This window comes from Hyperoodon ampullatus (assembly GCF_949752795.1).
Source record: "Hyperoodon ampullatus genome assembly, chromosome: 5".
Classification (NCBI taxonomy): Eukaryota; Metazoa; Chordata; class Mammalia; order Artiodactyla; family Ziphiidae; genus Hyperoodon; species Hyperoodon ampullatus.
In genome coordinates this window covers 89690613-89710644 of record NC_136918.1, presented here as the reverse complement: position 1 = coordinate 89710644, position 20032 = coordinate 89690613, and positions in this window count along the sequence as shown.

Below are 20032 nucleotides of genomic sequence, written 5' to 3'. Positions count from 1 at the left end.
ACTTTGAGAAGAATCTTAAACCCTCTGAATCTTCATTGTCCTCAATCTATATTTTTAAAACATTGGTGCACATTTAACAGAAACTATTGCTTCTTTTCTCTTAAAATATACTCCCACACAACTGCATGAAATTTAAATAGGTTCATTGACTCAACGAAGCCCATTCATTAACTTATTTTGCATAAATATCTTTTTTAATTCACATGATAAATATATATTAAGTACCTACTGTGTGGCCAGAACTCTGCTAGGCAATGGATTCCAGCCGGGAGAAGTAAAGACATGCTTTATGCTTTCATGATGTTTATAATCTGTGGAGGGTAAATAACCACTAATAACTAATGGATAAGAATTGTCATGAGGGAAAAGAACATAAGGTCTTTGAGAGTACTGAAAAATTGATGATCAGGAAAGATTTCCTTGAGAACATAATAATTGAACCGAAATTTTAGGAATGAGTTATAGTTAATAGTCAACGGGATACGAGTGGGAAGAAAGGAGTCTAGGAGGAGGGAATAAGATGTTCAAAGGACTAATGGCTAGAGAGGGTATGATCTACAAGAGGAAATGTTAAAAGGCTGCTTTCCTGGAGAGCAAAAAGAAAGGAAGACTGAGAGACGAGAATGGACCAGCAAGAATGTCCTTGTATGATGCATTAAGGATTTTAGTCTCTATCCTAAGAGAACTGGAAAAAAAAATCTCTAAAGCTTTTCCTCATGCCAAATTTACATAGTAAATGAGATTTTAAAAAATCAATGAAGCTGGGCTTCCCTGGTGGCAGGGGACACGGGTTCGTGCCCCGGTCCGGGAAGATCCCACATGCCGCGGAGCGGCTGGGCCCGTGAGCCATGGCCGCTGAGCCTGTGCGTCCGGAGCCTGTGCTCCGCAATGGGAGAGGCCACAGCAGTGAGAGGCCCGCATACCACAAAAAAAAAAAAAAAAAAAAAAAAAAATTAATGAAGCTGTCTGAGACCTTCAAAAAATTTATGTATTGTTTCATTACAAAATATTTCCTATGCTGTTTTCAACATCTTTCATGATAGTAATACTTAAAATGAAGTTTATCTGAATGAATGTTATTTTTATGAGCTATTTGCAAGCTCCAAAATAGAAAGAAAATATTTTTACTTTCTAGAATAGTCATTTTCAAACCAGTAACTACAGGAAAATAGATTAGAAAGTTTTAAAAAATTAAAAATACAACTTTGGTCCAGAATCCATCTCTTTTACCACTTTCTTCTTATTTTATATAACTGTGATTTTCTTTTACATAAATCCACTAGAGAAATGCACACAAATTTAGTCATAGTATAAAAATATTCACTAATTAACCCACCACTTATTTAATTAGTCCCCACTCAGACATTCCTCTTAGTTTAACATAACATTTATCTTAACCCATTACACCAATTAATTTGTCAACATCTGAATAAATTTCCTGCTAATGTGTATGCACACATATCTATCATTATCATCTATCCATCTACGCTGAAAAACCAAAATATTATTAAAAATGCAACTCAACTGCAAATTTAAACTGTAAAATTTGCAACTCATGCATGGTTTCAAGAAGTCCAAGGAAATGATATTAGGGATATTCTGACACCTCAGACAAAGTATTATCAAATAAAAATTATTATAGCAGTTTACACTTATTGAACACTTGCTATGTGTCAGGCACTGTTCCAAGATATATACATATTTAGTCCTCTCAACAAACTTATGAAGGAGGTTCTTCAATTATCTTCATTTTTAGGTGGAGAAAAAAATTCACACAGAGTAACTTGTCTCTGCAACTTAGCTCAAAGGTGATGAGCTAGCAAGGGCAACAAGTGCAAGCAGTCTGAATCAGAGCTCAGAGCACTCTGTCTCTTGGATTGGTAAAGTTAAACCAGTTAAAATTAAAGTAAAAGAATAATGATATGATTGGCATTTCAAAGAGAATGACTCGAATATCAAAGGATTAAAGGAAGCTATTAGGAAAATTGATAAGATCCTTGAATAATTTGCAGATGTGAGTAAAATTTTACAAATACTATATTGGGCTAATACGAAATTTGGCTGGAATAATCACAGATAAACAGTTCATGATTTCTAAAGGTTAATGTACAACCTACTTTCTGTCAAATATACAACAGATATATTATGCTCTTTTTAAAATAAAATTTAGTAAAAGTTTTGAAGTCCTAATTAAAGCATGTTTTCATTATTTACCAAAAAATTTTGGTCTGCACTTGCTGTGAATGCTTTTGTTTGGTTTGCTTTCAAATGTCTGATGTTCCACTTATTTCATTTAGCTTCTTTTTACATGAAATATTTGTGGAATGCAATACACTGCCTTCCTCTAGAATAATCTAAAGAACAACATTTCCTTTTTCTTTCACTGGCAGCCCAGACACATATTCAGTCTCAGCTAATCATTCACTACTTCCTGTGACTTTGAATCTTTGAGGGAGTCATGTGAAGTACAAGTACAATTGAGAAAATATTTATTATGATGCGGGTGGTTTCATAAGAGACAGTAGCAGGAGTCTGACCGCAGCACTCGTGACTGTTTCTGATGATGATATAGAGCAAAGCAATGACAGTGTTTGACTTGGCTCTTCCTCTGGGGTGAACATGGTGGTGGTTTTGTGGTTCAGTCCCTCTCCCTTGGTTTTTGTCCACTTTAAAAACCTTGGTAGCCTCTAAGAAGCATACACCATATGGATTAAGATGAGAAAAAGATTTAATAGGGGGAAATGTGTGAAGAGGATGAAGAAAGGGGAGGAAGCAGCAATAAACCAGGAAAGCCTTCAGACTGTGTTGCAGGTCTGACACCCATGAAAGGAGAGGGATGAGAAGGACAGGACTGTGCATTTTTGAGAGTTTTGGTCAGGTCACTGGGATGTCTCTAAGAAAAAGTTGCACATTAGTGAAATCGCACATAGGGCAGAAGTAGCCCAGCTTATCTGTAGTACTTTGCTGTGCTCAGTCATTGGGGCTGCGAGTGGCTTGGAAAAAGCAGTGTCTGCTGTGAATATTGGGGTGTCTCCAAAGGTACATTTTCATGGCCACCACATTGAGTTTCTAGAATTTTCAATTCTATAAACTGTTGATATTATTCCAAAGATATTCTTTTCCTGCTTTATTTAGTCAAGGTGATTATTTTTTCTTGCTGCTAGGAAGATCAACCTGTACCTTTTTTTTTTTTTTTTTTTTTGCGGTATGCGGGCCTCTCACTGTTGTGGCCTCTCCCATTGTGGAGCACAGGCTCTGGATGCGCAGGCTCAGCGGCCATGGCTCACAGGCCCAGCCGCTTCGCGGCATGTGGGGTCTTCCTGGACCGGGGCACGAACCCGTGTCCCCTGCATCGGCATGCAGACTCTCAACCACTGCGCCACCAGGGAAGCCCTAACCTATACCATTTTATGAAGTCTTTCTTTATTTGGCTTTTTAACGACACAGATTGTTTTTGGAGTTTGGTGGCTTGTTATCATTTATGGACTTAGCAGCTCAGGTTTGCTGTTGTATTTCCCTATAGTTCATTGTAGAAACTCTAGCTGAAGAAAAATATACAAATGTATGCTTCTTGCCAGTGTTTACATTCAAACAATCCTGAAGTGTTCATATTTCAAGTAAACATTTCATTACAGGGTTTCCTTTGCATTGTCTTCTTAGAGAGGTTTCTCATTTTTCTTAGGGTAAAGATCAAAATACAAAACAGAAGTCCTTACATAGTCTAGTGATCTGGGTCTACTTGCATCTGCGGTCTAATCTGGCATCATGCCTCCCCTCACTCTTTTCCCACTGCATTGTTGTTTCAGTTTCTCTCAAGTGCTGTGTTAGCTCAGGTCCTCCAGGAAGCAGTTGCCAAGACAGGAGTAAATGTGCAAGTTATGCTTACCCTTGCAAAGGTTAAAGGGCAGGAGGTCAGACAAGAAAAAGAGAGCCTTCGGGTTGCAGTGCAGGTGTGATATCTGTGAAGGAAAGGCAGAGGAAGGAAGAGTCAACTGCCGAACAATTACAAGGTTTCAGCCAGGTTGATAAGGAATTCTTGAGCCAGTTTCCTGTTAAAAGAGTTCTATGTCTTGCAGGATTGGGCCTGTGTTAGTACTCCCAACTGTGCTTAGAACTTGGCCAGGATCAAGAAGAGAAAGTAGTAGACCTAAGATGCTCTTTTTTTATAGCTACCATGCCCACCCCTTGCTCCAAAGAGATCTATTTCTTCATGCAGGTTTGGAGAACAGCTTCTTCATAGTTCCTTTGGGCTTTTATCTGAGGGATAACATAAAAGAGGGAGTTTAGTGGGAAGAACTATAGCCCATGCTTCTTAGTTGGTCTCAGGGATTTAGTTGATACTTAGCCTCTCCTTGCTGTTCTCCATTCTATATTCCTCTCGCCTTCAACTATCACCTGGGCATGTCATTGAGACTTACCTTGTAGTGTGATCCAAACTTTTCTTCTTCAGCAGTCTGAACCTTTGGCAGTCACACTATTTTCAAGCCAGAGTTGCTACACATGTTCATTCACAGTCAACATGGGCAAAGCACTACCAGGAGATGCCCAAGTGGGTGACCCGGATCTATACAGAGACCTCCATGACTAAACTGTGTAAAGGCATTCCTCCCTCCTCCTACTAATGATGTTTAATTCCTCAGGATGGTGACGACTCTTCCTACTTGTTGGTCCATGTATACAAGGAGCCTCAAAAACTTGGTGGCAAACTTCGATAGTCCTGGTCCCCATCTTCCATAGCCATTATATCCTAGAATTCCAGACACAGATTCTTTATCTATCCCATGCTTTCACAACTTGATACCAACACACTTGACTCAGACAGTTCTTTTCCACTCATTAATTGTTTTGATGGGATGACTAATTCCTGCAGCTTCATACACTTTCATCCTGTGATATCCTATATGTCTATCTTGATGAATGAACTGTGTTTTTGAAAAGACTTTTATATAATTTGTGAATGCAGCATTCTACAAATGTTAACTAGATCATGGGAGATCAGGACATCCAACCTCCTATTGACTATTCAGTTAACTGCTACACTAGGGGGACCAGGACCACCAACCATGCAGATCCCAGAGGTATGGCGCTGGGAAGTCCAAAATTTCCCAGTGGGTCATTGAGAGTGATAGCCAATGGAGTCAGTCTTCCTATTCATAGTTCCCTATGGATGTCATGACAAAGTACCACAAACTGAGTGTCTTAAAACAGCAGAAATTTATTATCTCACAGGTCTAGATGCTAGAAGTCTGATATCAAGGTGTCAGGAGGATCAATTCCTTCTGGAGGCTCTGAGGGAGAAACCATCCCATGCCTTTTCCTTCATTTCTGCTGGTGGCCAGCAGTCCTTACCATTTTTTGGCCTTTGGACACATGAATCCAATCTCTGCCTCTGTCTTCATATTACCTTCTGTCTCTGTATCTTCACCTCATCTTCCTTCTGTGTGCATCTTTGTGTTCAATTTCTCTCTTCTTATAAGGACACCGGTCATCAGATCAAGGCCCATCCTAATACAGTATAATCTCATCTTACGTTCATTACATTTATAGAGACCCTATTTTCAAGTAATGTCACTTTCTAAGGTTCTAGGTGGGTATGAATTTTGGTGGGACACTATTCAACCCAGTATAAACCCCTTTCTCCCTCTGGCCTAGCTAACTCCCAGTCTTTCTTCAGATTCAGGCTGTCGTCACTTCCATGACTTGGCTGTTGTCACTTCCATTTTTCCTGTTTATACAGCTTCATAACATTATATACTCTTTGTAGCACTTATCTCAGGACAGTATTATTGAATATGTTTATGTGTGTGATTCTTTTCTTGGTGTCCATCTTCCCATGCTAAGCTAGCTGTATGCTTAAAGGGCACAAAGAATTTCTCTTATTTTTTACTCATTACTGTATCCCTAGAGTCTAGCACATTTCCTAACACATATAATATGTACAAAGAATAAAATATGAATAAGTAAACAAATAGCTCAGATTCTGAAATAAAGAACAAAAGAGGGATGGTGGAGGAGGGTGGTAATGAACACTTCTGCCCTCAGTTGTAAGAAAAAGGAACACCGAGTAAGTAACCCTTCATCTGTTCACAATTCACATGTGAATTCTGCTGCGAAAGATTCTGCCCTAGATTGGCCTTGAACTTTATGAGAGAAGTTAGAAAACTGATTATTGGAGATATACAGGCTCCTAAGGCAAAAGGGAGCAAAGAAGAGGAGGAGGAGAAATTGCAGGGAGAAACAGTGCACTGGCTAAGGTGTATTGGACTGCCCTTCAGAGTGATGATTACAGTGGTGGCAACCATAAGTTAGGGGTAAGTAAGGCAGGCCTTGACTGCATGACAGTAAGGATGGGTTAATGTCTACCTATAATCAAAAATAGGTTACAAGTTTCTTTTTCCAGACAACATAAAGCTGCACACTATTAGCCCCACAGTATAATGAATTATACTTCTTGTTCTGTGTAGAAGTCTCTATTTTGTCAGTGTGGAAAAAAAAAAAGTGACACTGGTGAAATTGTATGAAACCAGAATGGGAGTGGAACAAAGGGAATTTTCAGTGGCAGTATTAGCAGACAGAAGGCACTATCCACAGGTGGCATCTCCAGTTAGAGACTTAAAAATGTCATCCAACCAAGAAACAGGTACAAAGATATAATGTCGGAAGAAAACGGAGGAAATAGATAACCAAATGGAACTTAGATGAAGGAAGCTGATGATGCACCAAAAAAAAAATTGTTTTATAAATTCACCCCCTAGCCAAGCTGTGTCTGTTTCAAACTCATGGAAGTTTTGCAAAGTTCAAACCTCTATGGTTTCATTGCTTTAAGTGTGAAGTCATTCTTGCTAGTACAGATAGAAGAGCACAGGAGGTCACATAATTCCTTCCTTAGCAGAACTGGGTGGGGAGGGGAAGCAGTGGATGCTCATTCAAGTCTGAGTTCAGTGTCCTGAAGAATTCAGAAGGCTTTGCAAGCCAGGTAGGTTTGAAAGTGATAAATAAATTTACTTTAAGTTCCTGTTCTCTTGCAAACGTTAAACTTCTGATAAAATTCAGTTGAAATCCTCCCAGTCTCACGTTTTCAATTAAGAAAAGCTGATAAAGAGAGAAAACCTTTTGACAGTTATCCTTGTGACCACTAATAATTACCATCCTCTTATTGGCAAGTTTTGGTAATATTTGATTCAGAAAGTGCTAAAAAAGCACAGTTCTTATCCTTAGGAGTTGTGAATGTAAATGAATGTTACACATCTGTGCCCAAATCTCCACTCTGAAAATGGTTTGGGGAGTTAGTTTAAACTTTAAGAAGGCTTAGAAATAGTTGGTTAAAATATTCATAACACTACCAAAGGGAAAGCAGTTATTTTTGCCACTCAGACTTTAGAAATGCTTCCATTTAGGGTATATTTTGACATGCAATTTTTAATTTATTTTATAGCAGCTCAGTGGTTCTCAGGTGTCATTATATTTTGTACCCCTCAAGTAATCAATTAGAAAACATATTTCTAAATCAGAACATCTAGATCCGTGTTTTGAAATCTTCAGTGCTATATGTAGCTTGTTGGTCAGATATTCCATGTGGCATGTATGTGGATTAATGGTTCAGTAACTTGTTCTTTTACTAAACTCTCACATGGTTTGGAATGTGTTGTTTTGATTAACTTTTAGTAAGTGTTCAGTGTTGTGTATCAGAAAGGCATGGTCTTGGGCATCAGATAGAAGTGGCTGCAAATACTAAGTCTGCATTTTTACTAGCTGTGTAAATGTGGGTGAGGCACTTTGCATTTCTGAACCTCAGTTACCTTATTTTGAAAGATGCTTTAGCATTGTTCAAGCATTATTGAGAATACACTCATGAAATAGATGAATGTAAAATAAGCAATCAATACATTTGTTTCCTTCCTTCCTATTTCTTTTTTTTTTTATTAGTTTCTGCTTTATAACAAAGTGAATCAGTCATACATATACATCTGTTCCCACATCCCTTCCCTCATGCATCTCCCTCCCTCCCACCCTCCCCATCCCACCCCTCCAGGCGGTCACAAAGCACCGAGCTGATCTCCCTGTGCTCTGCGGCTGCTTCCCACTATCTATCTACCTTACGTTTGGTAGTGTATATCTGTCCATGCCTCTCTTTTGCTTTGTCACAGCTTACCCTTCCCCCTCCCCATATCCTCAAGTCCATTCTCAAGTCGGTCTGTGTCTTTATTCCCGTTTTACCCCTAGGTTCTTCATGACATTTTTTTTTTAATTCCATATATATGTGTTAGCATACGGTATTCTAAGCGTTCAGCCTACAGTTCTTCAAACACTACTCAACAATTATTTGTTGATGATATCACAGAATTTCAGATAAGAGTTGTATTGGCAGCTGGATTCCTACTGCTGCCTGTTTCCACTTGCCCTTTTTCAGTTACCCTGATATTAACACCATCGTTGTATTTCCCATTGGCACATATTTATTGGCTTTTACATGAGGGAAATAGTCTAAGCAACTATTCTCTGATTTTCATTGACAGTTTCTTAACTTGCTTTTGAATCTTTGTACGCTTTTGCTCCTGGGGGCCAGGAGTCAGAGTCTAAGAAAAAAGATAAAATCGAGAAGAAATATTCTAGCCACCAAAAATTATTGAATGAGAAACTCAAATAAATAGAAAGAGTGAAACTAGTATAGAAAATGAGAATATCCAAACACAGCTTCAAGCAGAGAAATTTATTAGTTTAACCTATAGGGATAATGATACATTAGCTTCTTAGAAAAGAAAAAGAGGCATCTTACTATGCTAGTTATGAAGAATGGAAGTCATTAAAGAGCTAAAGAACTACAGGGATGTAATTATGAGGAAGGGCTAACCCAGTAGATCAATAATCAACCTTAATAAAAAAGAATCTGAAGGAAGGGTTAAGAAAATTGGATGACACTTAAATACTAGGAATAGTCCTAGTATTTAACTTTAACAAAGGAAAAGACAATATATCATGAAAGTACACACACACACACACACACACACATCAAATGAAATGGGGGAAAATGGAAAGAGAAAGAAGAAAACGTCTAAAGCAAACTTGAAGTATCCACGTATGTCTTAGAAAATTGATCTTATAGTCTATCTCAATAGTTCATCAGCAAATATTCCCATCCTATTAACATCCCTCCCTTGACTGAAGCACTACAATGTCAAAGGATGAAATGCTGTCTTTTCAAACTGTGTTGAATGTTGTGTAGGGTTAGCTTCTTATTGCCATGAGTCATTTACTCAGAAGCACAGAGACCTTGGTTTCAGTGATCACATACATGCACACAGACACACTCACACAGCATGGATTAACTTTGTACATGTGATGTCTAGAGGATCCAGAAAGAAATAACATGAAGAGGTAAGGAACTCACAAAGATTTAAAGTCAAGTGCTGAGCTGTTGCCATTGTGGATTTTTAAACCTTGAGCACAAGAGCAATTAGTAGCCTTGATGTTATCACAAAGGACAGTTCCCAAACCATATGATGATAAAGCCTCAGCAGAAATAATCTCTTCAGAAATGGCTGCCACTAATTCAAGGTCTTCTCTAGCAATAAATGATGTGTTGATTTGAGTTGTGTTAGCAAAATAAAGAAGAATAGATACAAAACAAGAAGCAAATATTTCCATGGAAGTTCACTGAAATATAATTAATGAGACCCTGTAAATTATTGCTTAAAGAGATGATGAAATATATCATTTTTTGGCAGGTGGTTTTTAATCCAAACATTATCTAAGAGGAATACTAATATAAAAAAATAGCCATAGTAAGATGAACAGAGGTGTAATCAGCTATCTTTCTATAGTCCGTTTCTATTCTAACTATTAAAAGGGGGTGATTTTAAATTTGCATACTTAGAATGCTGATGGAAGTATCAGTCACACTTTTTTTTCTCCTATCTCTGAGTTAACAGAGAGGAAGAAAGGAAAATGGTTAGAGGATTGTAATTATTAGGAACTTTGTCAGTAAAAAAAATAAATAAATTACTCCTAAAAAGGAAAAAAATAAGGTAGAAAAGTGTAAGAAAATAAGATAACTTTAAGCCATAACTCTTCTTAAGGAAGACATAGCTAGTACAAGCCCTCTCTCATGTAGGTATAGAGATATAAATATGATATGTGAATGTACCTGGCCTCCATGGAAAAAATGTATTTTATAAATCCAAGAATGGAGATTGACTAAAATATCTTAACCAGTCCGCCCTTTAAGGAAACTATCAATTTTAAAATCCAGAGACCTTAATGCATAGAATAAAACAGGCTCAGGATCATAATGGAAAGTACATAAAAGTTCCTTCTTTTCTTGAGGTGCCACACTGACATGACTATCTTTGATATTTTCTGAAGAAATAGAATTGTAAAAAGTGCCAGGCTCATAGCAGTTTAACACTCTTCCTGAAGCCCTAGAAAAATTAGAATAATATTAAGAGGAAAGAAACACAAAACTCACCCAGAGCTGCAGCAAACTTGCTTCACTGAAGCTGATAATGTTCAGCATGAATGGACTTGAGAAGCAGTTTTACCAAACTTTTCAAAGCACGTTTTCTAATAACTAAATTCCTCATTCTTTGAAAATTAGTAAGATAGTGGACTAATTATCACAATCATAGAATTTCACCACCTTCGATCAGTTCTAGGTGGAAGTTCTAGGTGGCACCTCTTTCCTCTTGGCCATAAGCCATTTTTAACAAACCCATGGCTGTTTCTCTCCAGGGTTATGGATCTCAGTAGAGAAATATTATTCTCAAGAAATCATTTTCTGTTTAAGAAAGATGTCTCAAAATTCACTTCCTGTGTGCTATATTATGATTATTTCTCTTTTGCCTTTGAGCATATTTGTGTGGCTGGTCTTTCTAATATTGCTGTTTTTGAGTTTCCACTTCCGTGAACTTCTGTGTTACAAATTATATACAACATCACCTGTCTAGCCTGCAGCTCATTTGTGATTTATTAATTAGGTGCCCATGAGTTCTAAGGGATTAATGGCTTAGTATATCTCTTGTCTCCTGAGGCATCCTCAGTTCTTCATAATTGATCACTAAATGTTTGCCAAACACTTGCTTATCACCACTTCTGCATCCCGCAGATGTTCATTACTTAACTTGTCGAAATGTTTGTATTACTTCACTAGTTAAATATCTCTGTACTATTTCATCTTAAGAAATGATGAAGAAAAAATTTGAGACAGAAATAATTTAATACTTACCTCAAAATGATCACTCATCACCTAAAATGAGGTACAGGACATTTTAGTTTTAAATGTCGTTTTTTAATCCCTTGGAAATTAGAAACAGGTGTAATCTGAATCAAGCTAATTTAGTTAATTAACTACAGTATCCTCTGACACAAATGCTAGCTATAAACAAGTCTTATGATTCAAGTCACATGTTATAATCTACAGCAAGAAGAACCATTTATGAAATTAACTGACTACATGAAGAATACCACTACAGCTTCATAGAGATATTTAAAATGTTATTTGTTTATTTGTGTACTTAGACATTTTAGAAAAGTGAAATTCATCACCTAATTGTAATCGTGGATTCATAGATACTTTCTAGAATTTTAGAACAATAACTAAGTGCTTCCTATGTGCTATGAACTGTTGTAAGATCTGAGGATTCAGCAGTAGAGAAGATACACATAGTTATTATTCTCAAGAGCTTACATTCTAGAAAGGAAACACAATACATAAGCAAATAACTGGACAAGGAAATTTCAGAGGCTGGTAAATGTTATTAATTAGTTAATTCAATGAAGATTTATTAAACTTCAAACATGCACTAGGTTCTAGATGCTAGGGACATAGCTGTGAAAAAAAAAGTCCAACTCTATTCTCAAATTTTTATTTTGTGAGAGAGGCAGATAATAAACATCATACTTCTATGTGTATATTGCTATAGATAGTAATGAGTATTTTTAAAGTAAAAATGAAATGGGAAGTTGTGATTGAGAGACTGGAGAAGAGTAAAAGAGGTTTCTTTAGATATATGGTGGCCAAGTAAAGGTCAAATTTGATGTGAGACCTGCTGAAAGTGAGGCAGAGAGCTTTGAGAGTATCTGGGAGGGAAGAGTTCCTGTCAAATACAAAGGAATCCATATTTCATATGCTCTATTGTTCAACATTAGGAAATCAAATGATTCAACCAGTGTAGGTTATTTTTACCACCAATTTATTGGGAAACTAATTTCATTGGGAATTATGTAACAGCATATAAAAATGGGCATCTTCCTTAACTTCCATTCTGAAGATTTCACAGGGTGTATGTTACATCAGACATCAAGTTGAGTGTGAAACTAAACTCCATATGATAATTTATTTAAAACAAAACAGTTAGCTCTATGGCTTTTCACTCACTTTGAGAATGTAAAGGGTTCTTGAGAGGGAAGAGCATGTGTGAGATCTTCCTGAGAAAGGAAGAGCTGTTGCTATTCCATGGTATCGCTTCAGTTTCCTGGGAAGTTTTTTTTGTTTGTTTAAAACTTTAATTTACAAATTTTCAACATATACAAACATTATTGATTTTATTATATCAACCTTATATCCTATGACCTCTTTAGATTTCTTGGGATTTTTAATGTAGATGATTATATTGTCTACAAATAGAGATCTTTATCCATTACTTTGCAATTTTTAATGTTTTTGGTGGTTTTTTCTTGCCTTATTACGTGGACTAGGACCACCAGTATAATGTAGAATAGTTATTTATGTTGTGTCAAGGACCTTTTGTCTCTAAGTTCATAAGAGATATTGGTCTGTAGTTTTTCTTCTCTTTCTTCTTCTTTTGAGTAATGTCTGCCTGCTTTTTTTTTTTCAGGGTAATGCTGAACTTAAAAAATAAGTTGGAAAATATTTTCTCTTTTCTATTTTCTGGTAATATTAGTGTAGAAATTGTATTGTTTCTTCCTTGAATATTCTGCAGAATTCACAAGCAATGCAATCTGGGTCTGGGTGTTAAACTTTGTGTAAGGTTATTAACCTTAATTTCTACTTCATTAAGAGGTATAGGAGCATAAATCATAGTATGTATTTATTTACTGATGAATTTTATCAGTTTGTTCTTTCGAAGAATTTATTTTCATCTGTATTATCAAATTTATCAGCACATTTGTTTATAATATTCCCTTATCATACTTTTACTGTCAGATCTCTAGTGATGTACCCTTATTTGTGCTTCTTCCTTTCTTTCTTTTTTCTTGACCACTATGACTAAGAGTTTATTAATTTTATTGATCTTTTCCTAGTGTCATTAATTTTTCTGTTTTAAGTGTCATTGGTTTCTGCTCTTATTTTTTTTGTTTTTTTCTTCTGCCAGCTTTGGGTTTTAATTTGCTCTTTTTTAAAAAGGTATTAATGGTATGAAATTAGATCACAGATTTAGGATCTTTCATTGTTTCTAACATAAGCATTTAACACTATAAATTTCCCAATAATAACTGTATCTCACAAATTTTCATATGTTCATAATTTTCACATGAATCCTTTTTTCAATGTATTTGTTTACAAGTCAAAGTACTTTCTATTTTTCCTTATTATTTTTTTTATTTAACCAAAGGATTATTTAGAAGTATATAGTTTAATTTATAAATATTTAGGAATTTTCATAGATCTTTATGTTATTAATTTCTAGTTTAATTCTATTATGATCAGAGAACATTTTATTTGATTTCAATCTTTTGAATTTGTTGAGATTTCTTTATAATTCAGAATATGATCTACTATGGTATATGTTCTATGTGCACTTGAGAAGGACGTGTATTTCCTAATACTGGATGGGATATTCTAAATGGCAATTAGGTCAATTACATTGAGAGTGTTGTTCAAATCCTCTATATTCTTACTGCTTTAATATCTATCTGTTCTGTCTGTTCCTGAGAGAGGAGTGTTGAAGACTCTTAACAATAAATGTGAAGTAGTCTATTTCTCTTTTCAGTTGTATCAGTTTTTTCTTCATGTGTTAAAGCCCTGTCATTAGCTGTATACACATTTAAGATTGTTATAACTTCCTAACTAATCCAATTGTTGTGTGTGTGTGTGTGTGCATCTCCATATCTATATATCTATATTTTCTTTACCTCTGGTATTAACTCTTGTTCTGAAGCCTACTTTGTCATAATAATATAGCTTCTCCTGATCTCTTTTGATCAATATTTGCACTGTATATAATTTTCCATTCTTTTCTTTTAACTTAAGTCTTTACATTTAAACTGTATTTTTTTTTTTTTTTTTTTTTTTTTTTTTTTTTTTTTGTGGTACGCGGGCCTCTCACTGTTGTGGCCTCTCCCGTTGCGGAGCACAGGCTCCGGATGCGCAGGCTCAGCAGCCATGGCTCACGGGCCCAGCCGCTCCGCGGCATATGGGATCCTCCCAGACCGGGGCACGAACCCGTATCCCCTGCATCGGCAGGCGGACTCTCAACCACTGCGCCACCAGGGAGGCCCCTAAACTGTATTTTTTTTACATAGTATATAGTTTGGGTCTTTAGTTATTATACAGACTGATAATCTCTGTCTTTTAATTGACTATTTACAACATTTCATGCAAATTTTATATAGTTGGGTTTAAAGTTACCATCTTACATTTTGTTTTTCAGTTGGGGAATCTGTTTCTTGTTCTCTTTGTTCTTCTTTTTCTGACTTCTTTTAAATTACTTGAATTTTTATTATTTTATATCTATTATTGGCTTATTAGTTATAATTATTTTATTTTTTATTGGTTTCTAAGGTTTATATTATACAACTTTAACTTGTCATTGTCTACCTCCCAATCGTTTCAGTTCACATATATAGTATAAATAGATGCAACCTTACCTTATATTGTTATACACTTTAATTCTACATATGTTATAAACCACATAGTACAATGTTTCTATATTTACCTTAGACATTCAATTATCTTACAAAGAGATTAAATTTTTTTTAAAAAAATGCTGTTTACACTTGCCCACAATTTTACCATTTCCAGTGCTCTTTATTTTTCTTTAATTTTTAATTAGTTAATTTTTTAAAATTAGTTAATTAATTTATTTTTGGCTGTGTTGGGTCTTTATTAGAATCAGCTAAGTTATTATATGCGAATCGGCAAAACATTCTTAACTGTCCTTCTGAAAGTTGTGTCAATTCCTTTCCTGTGAGTCACTCAAACTCTTTTTTTAAAAGTTAAATTTGAGCACACTGAACAGAGATGGTAAGAAGTTTCATGTGCTGTGTAGAAACTCACAGTTATTTTTTTTTATTAATTTAATTTATTTTATTTTTGGCTGTGTTGGGTCTTTGTTGCTGCGCACAGGCTTTTCTCTAGTTGCGGTGAGCGGCGGCTACTCTTTGTTGCAATGCGTGGGCTTCTCATTGTGGTGGCTTCTCTTTGTTTTTAAGCACAGGCTCTAGGCGCATGGGCCTGAGTAGTTGCAGCACATGGGCTCAGTAGTTGTGGCTCACAGGCTCCAGAGCGCAGGCTCAGTAGTTGTGATGCACGGGCTTAGTTGCTCTGTGGCCTGTGGGATCTTCCTGGGCCAGGGCTTGAACCCATGTCCCCTGCATTGGCAGGCAGATTCCTAACCACTGTGCCACCAGAGAAGCCCTCCAGTGCTCTTTATTATATACATCTTTGTATTGTGTGTGTGAGTGTGTGTATGTGTGTGTGTGTTTGTGTTTTTGCATACATGCATGGTATCTAAGTTTCTGTCTGGTATCATACTCCTTCTGTTTAAAGAACTTCTTTAAGTACTTCTCATCTTCCAGCAGGGAATTCTTGTCAGTTTTTGACCAAAAAGGTCTTTATTTTATCTTCATTTTGAAAGTGTGTTTCTTTTGGCTTTCAGTACCATAAATGTGTCATTGTATTATCTTCTGGCTTGCATAATTTCTGATTAGAAGTCTGCTGTAATTCTTATCTTTGTTCCTCTATACATTATAGTTCCTCCTGCATTCTCCTGGCTGCTTTAAGAGTTTATCTTTCATTTTCAGCAGTCCAGCTATCATGTATATAGATGGATTTTTGTTTGATTTTTATCCTGCTGAGCTTCCTGAATTGGTGATTAGTTTTTGTAATGGGTTGAATGGTGCCCCTCCCCTGAAAAGATATGTCCATTCTAATCTTTGAGACCTTTGAACGTGACCATATTTGGAAGGAAAGCCTTTGCAAGTGTAATTAAGTAAAAGATTTCAAGATATTATCATCTTGGATTATCAGGTGTCCTTATAAGTGTCCTTATAAGAGACACACAGAGATTAGGCCAGGTGAAAATGTAGACAGAGATTTAGGTTGTTCAGCCACCAGCCAGGGAACACCTGGAGCTACAAGAAACTGGATGAGACAAGGAAATATTCTCTCCTAGAACACATAGAGAGAGTGTGACCCTGGATACACCTTGATTTCAGACTTCTGGCCTCTAGAACTGTGATAGAATGAATTTCTATAAAAACAGAAAGCCACAAAATTTGCAATAATTTATTACATCAGCCCAAGAAAACTAATGCAGTTGTTTTTTATTCTTTTGCGGAAACTCTGCTTTCATTTCTTCAAATATTTCCTGAGCTAATATGCTCATGAATGGAATGCATCATCGATCCATTTTTTGTTTTTTTAATAACATTTCTACATATTTTACATGTTATCCTCTCTGCTGAAATTGTCCAGTTTCCTGTATTTTGTCTGTCTATTCCAACAGATGGGTTTTGCTTATACCTTGCTGCATGAACAATTGATCCTAGACTGAGCCCTGTGGGTGAGAGAGTTTGTTGATCTTCTTTCAGAGGCTTAAGTTTTATTCTTTGTAGGAGAGAAAGATCCAGGGAAGCCTATGGGGTTTTGTTCTGTCCTTTGTCAATCATTGATCACCTCCTAAAGGCCTATGCCACCAAGTAGGTCTCTCTTTATCTTCTGTTCAGGCCTTGATCTTTCTCATAAGCACCTGATCTTTCTCATTGGCCTGTAAAAAAAGCCAATGAGTGTGTATAGATTCACCTTGACATGCTAGCACACATGACCTTTAAGAATTTTTTAAAAATTTAATTGTTCTTATTTACTTTAATGACTGCCACTTTTTCTTCCTGTGTTCTTCCAAATGTGAAACAGTCCATTGGCCTTATCTCTCCCCAGAGGGACTTGGAATTTTTACAGTTCTGTTTTCTTACAACTTCAGGTGTATTTTTGGCTCAAATTAAAAAAGTAATATTTTGTAAATTATTTGACTCTTTATTGTCAGGTGGAAACAGTGTTGTGTTGTGAATTTCTGCATCCTAAGGAGAAACAAAGCTCTTCTATTACTTTTTCAATCATGATGAGATTTTTGCCACCATTTCTCCTTTTTATTCTACTCAGTATATTGTTGGTTTATTTTTCTTTCAGTCATGATTTTTTTTGCCATAGATTTCTCTATGTTATTTGTATTTTCAAGGAACCAATTTTTGGTGTTGTTAATGTTGATTTTATTATTCGTTTTTTCTATATTATTGATTTCTGCCCTCATCTATATTATTTATTTTCTTATTTTTTACTTATAGTTATTAGATTGCTACCCTTCCAAGTTTTTTTTTTTTGTTTGTTTGTTTTTTTGCGGTATGCGGGCCTCTCACTGTTGTGGCCACCCCCGCTGCAGAGCACAGGCTCCGGACACGCAGGCCCAGCGGCCATGGCCCACGGGCCCAGCCGCTCTGCGGCATGTGGGATCCTCCCAGACCGGGGCACGAACCCGCATCCCCCGCATCAGCAGGCGGACTCCCAACCACTGCGCCACCAGGGAAGCCCCCAAGTTTTAATTTTTATTGTTTTCTAATAAATGTATTTTAGTAAAGTTCTAAGTATTGCTTCAGCTGTTTACCACAAATTTTGACATACGTTTGCACTATTTTCAGTTTCATTTAAAAATATTTTTATTGTCCACGTGACTTTTTTTGTGTTAAAGATAATGGGCTTATGGTACTTATCTTAACTATTTGAATATTACTAACTTGAGATATCTGTTCTTTGTGATTAGCAGTACTCTTTTCCCAAGGTGTATGCATGACAACATATATTTCTTAGTCAGAAAAATCATATATATATACTAGATTCTTCCCATACTTCTATGCACCAGTTCACTCAGAGCTTCTAAGTGCTTTTCTCCCAGTAAGACCCTGAATAAAACCTAATCTCACAACTCTCATGTTGTACATTTTTCTTTGGTAGTTTTGGCAACCATGAACGGACCCAGAGCAGATTGCTCTCCTTCTCCTAAGCTCTACAGGGGTCTAGAGCCTAGTGCCTGTCCACCTCCTCAGTAAGTCCAGATGACTGAGTAGGTCTCCTCAGGAAGGGATACCTGAATTCTCAGTTGAAAGACACTGAGAAGGTTGCTCAGTTGAAAGACACTGGGAAGCTTTGAACTGGGTAATTAGGTAAGGGGTGACCTGGCATCTTTCCTTGACTTGACTACTTTAACAGAGTTTGTCAGAATAAAAGTAAAGATACCAAATGAAAGCTTTCAACTCCAAAGATAAGGGACACTGTTCCCCCTAGCCTGTTACAGCTTTCTTAGACAACTGAGAAATTTACAGGAGTGGTAGAGGCAAGTCCTCATACCATGTAGCAGTCTCATAGGGAAGCCTCATTAATTAAAAAAAAAAATCACTCATCCGAGGATACACATGTATGAATTGGCCATAGAGTTTTCTGAGAGCCCATGAGGTTTTAGAGGGAGAAACCGAGATAGTAAAAGAGCTAAAACAACTCTAACGTGACACTGAGAAGAGTTAAGCTCATAAACAGCCCACCACACACTTTTTAATAGTAATTTTATCCTGACAAACCAACTTTAAAATGGGAAATCAAGCCTCCCAAGCAGAAGAAAAAGGGCCACCAGATAACTTACCTCTGACTAACACCCCAGCTGGGTTTATGTATGTATGGAGATTATACTTGGAAGTACTTGCTTAAATAGGAACTGAAGGAGATCTCACCCTGAAATGGCAAAGACGGGGCTCTTTTGACATTCCAAATTTTTTTTTCCTACACAACTAGAGAAAGCTGGCTATAAGATCAGACAGATTGAATGAAAAACTTATTTTGATTGGTATTTAGGTGCTTCTAAAAGAGGAAATAGTAACTTCTTTACAGGAAATCAATAAAATATTGCTTGAAACCATATCAAAATTTAAAAATGCCACTGATGCTGGTCCAATCTTTCCCTCTGCTCCTCCCTGTTTCTCTAAATGTGCACCACAATGCTCTCCTCCTTGCTATCTGTCTCTCTCTGAACTTCCTCTTATAACACCAAAATTGATTTCCCACAGAAGGCAACAGTAGTTCTAAAAGCTGATAAAAATGTGTTTCATTATTATGGCCATTTTGAAAAATCTTTTTTTTTCTTCAAAATTCTGATCTTAAGGGAACCAAAGCTTTTCTAGGAGCAATTTGCATTACCTTTTCATGCCTTAGATATAAATGTTCTGCCTGTTCTTAGGTATCTTGTTCTGTGTCTTGAGAGCTTGGTGTATTGACCAGTGAGAAAACTCTCTCTGGTCTCTGCCATCTGGAAGATGCACATATGGTATTTGGCAGCCAGTCAAATACCTCTGTCTGGCCATGCCAGTTCTCAGGGAAATTTGTTATAAGGGGTCCCAGTCCATAAGGGACGTTTATCATCTCAAACTTCATTGTGTCTGCCTGAACAATGAAGGCTTTTACTTTCAGAACTTTTTTGGTGGGGAGCAAACTTTCAAGATCTTGTGAGGACTGCATCCTTTGCACTCTCTTGTGGGATGCATCTTGCATTGTATTGGTTTGAGTGGCTATTAAGATCCTACTTGTCAATGGCCAGATGATGGATCCTTTAAATAGGAAAATCTTCTAAATTGGTAAATTTTTTTAGAAAGCTCTCATCATAAACAGCTGTTTTATTGGTACCTATGGAAAGACTAAATTGGGAGCGAGAGCTGGGAGGGATCAGGGTGAGCTGGTTCCCACCACTGCTTGAATAAGCACGGACAGTGGCCACCATTGTCTCTGCTTAGCTAGACCAGAGTCTTTTCCCAGGTT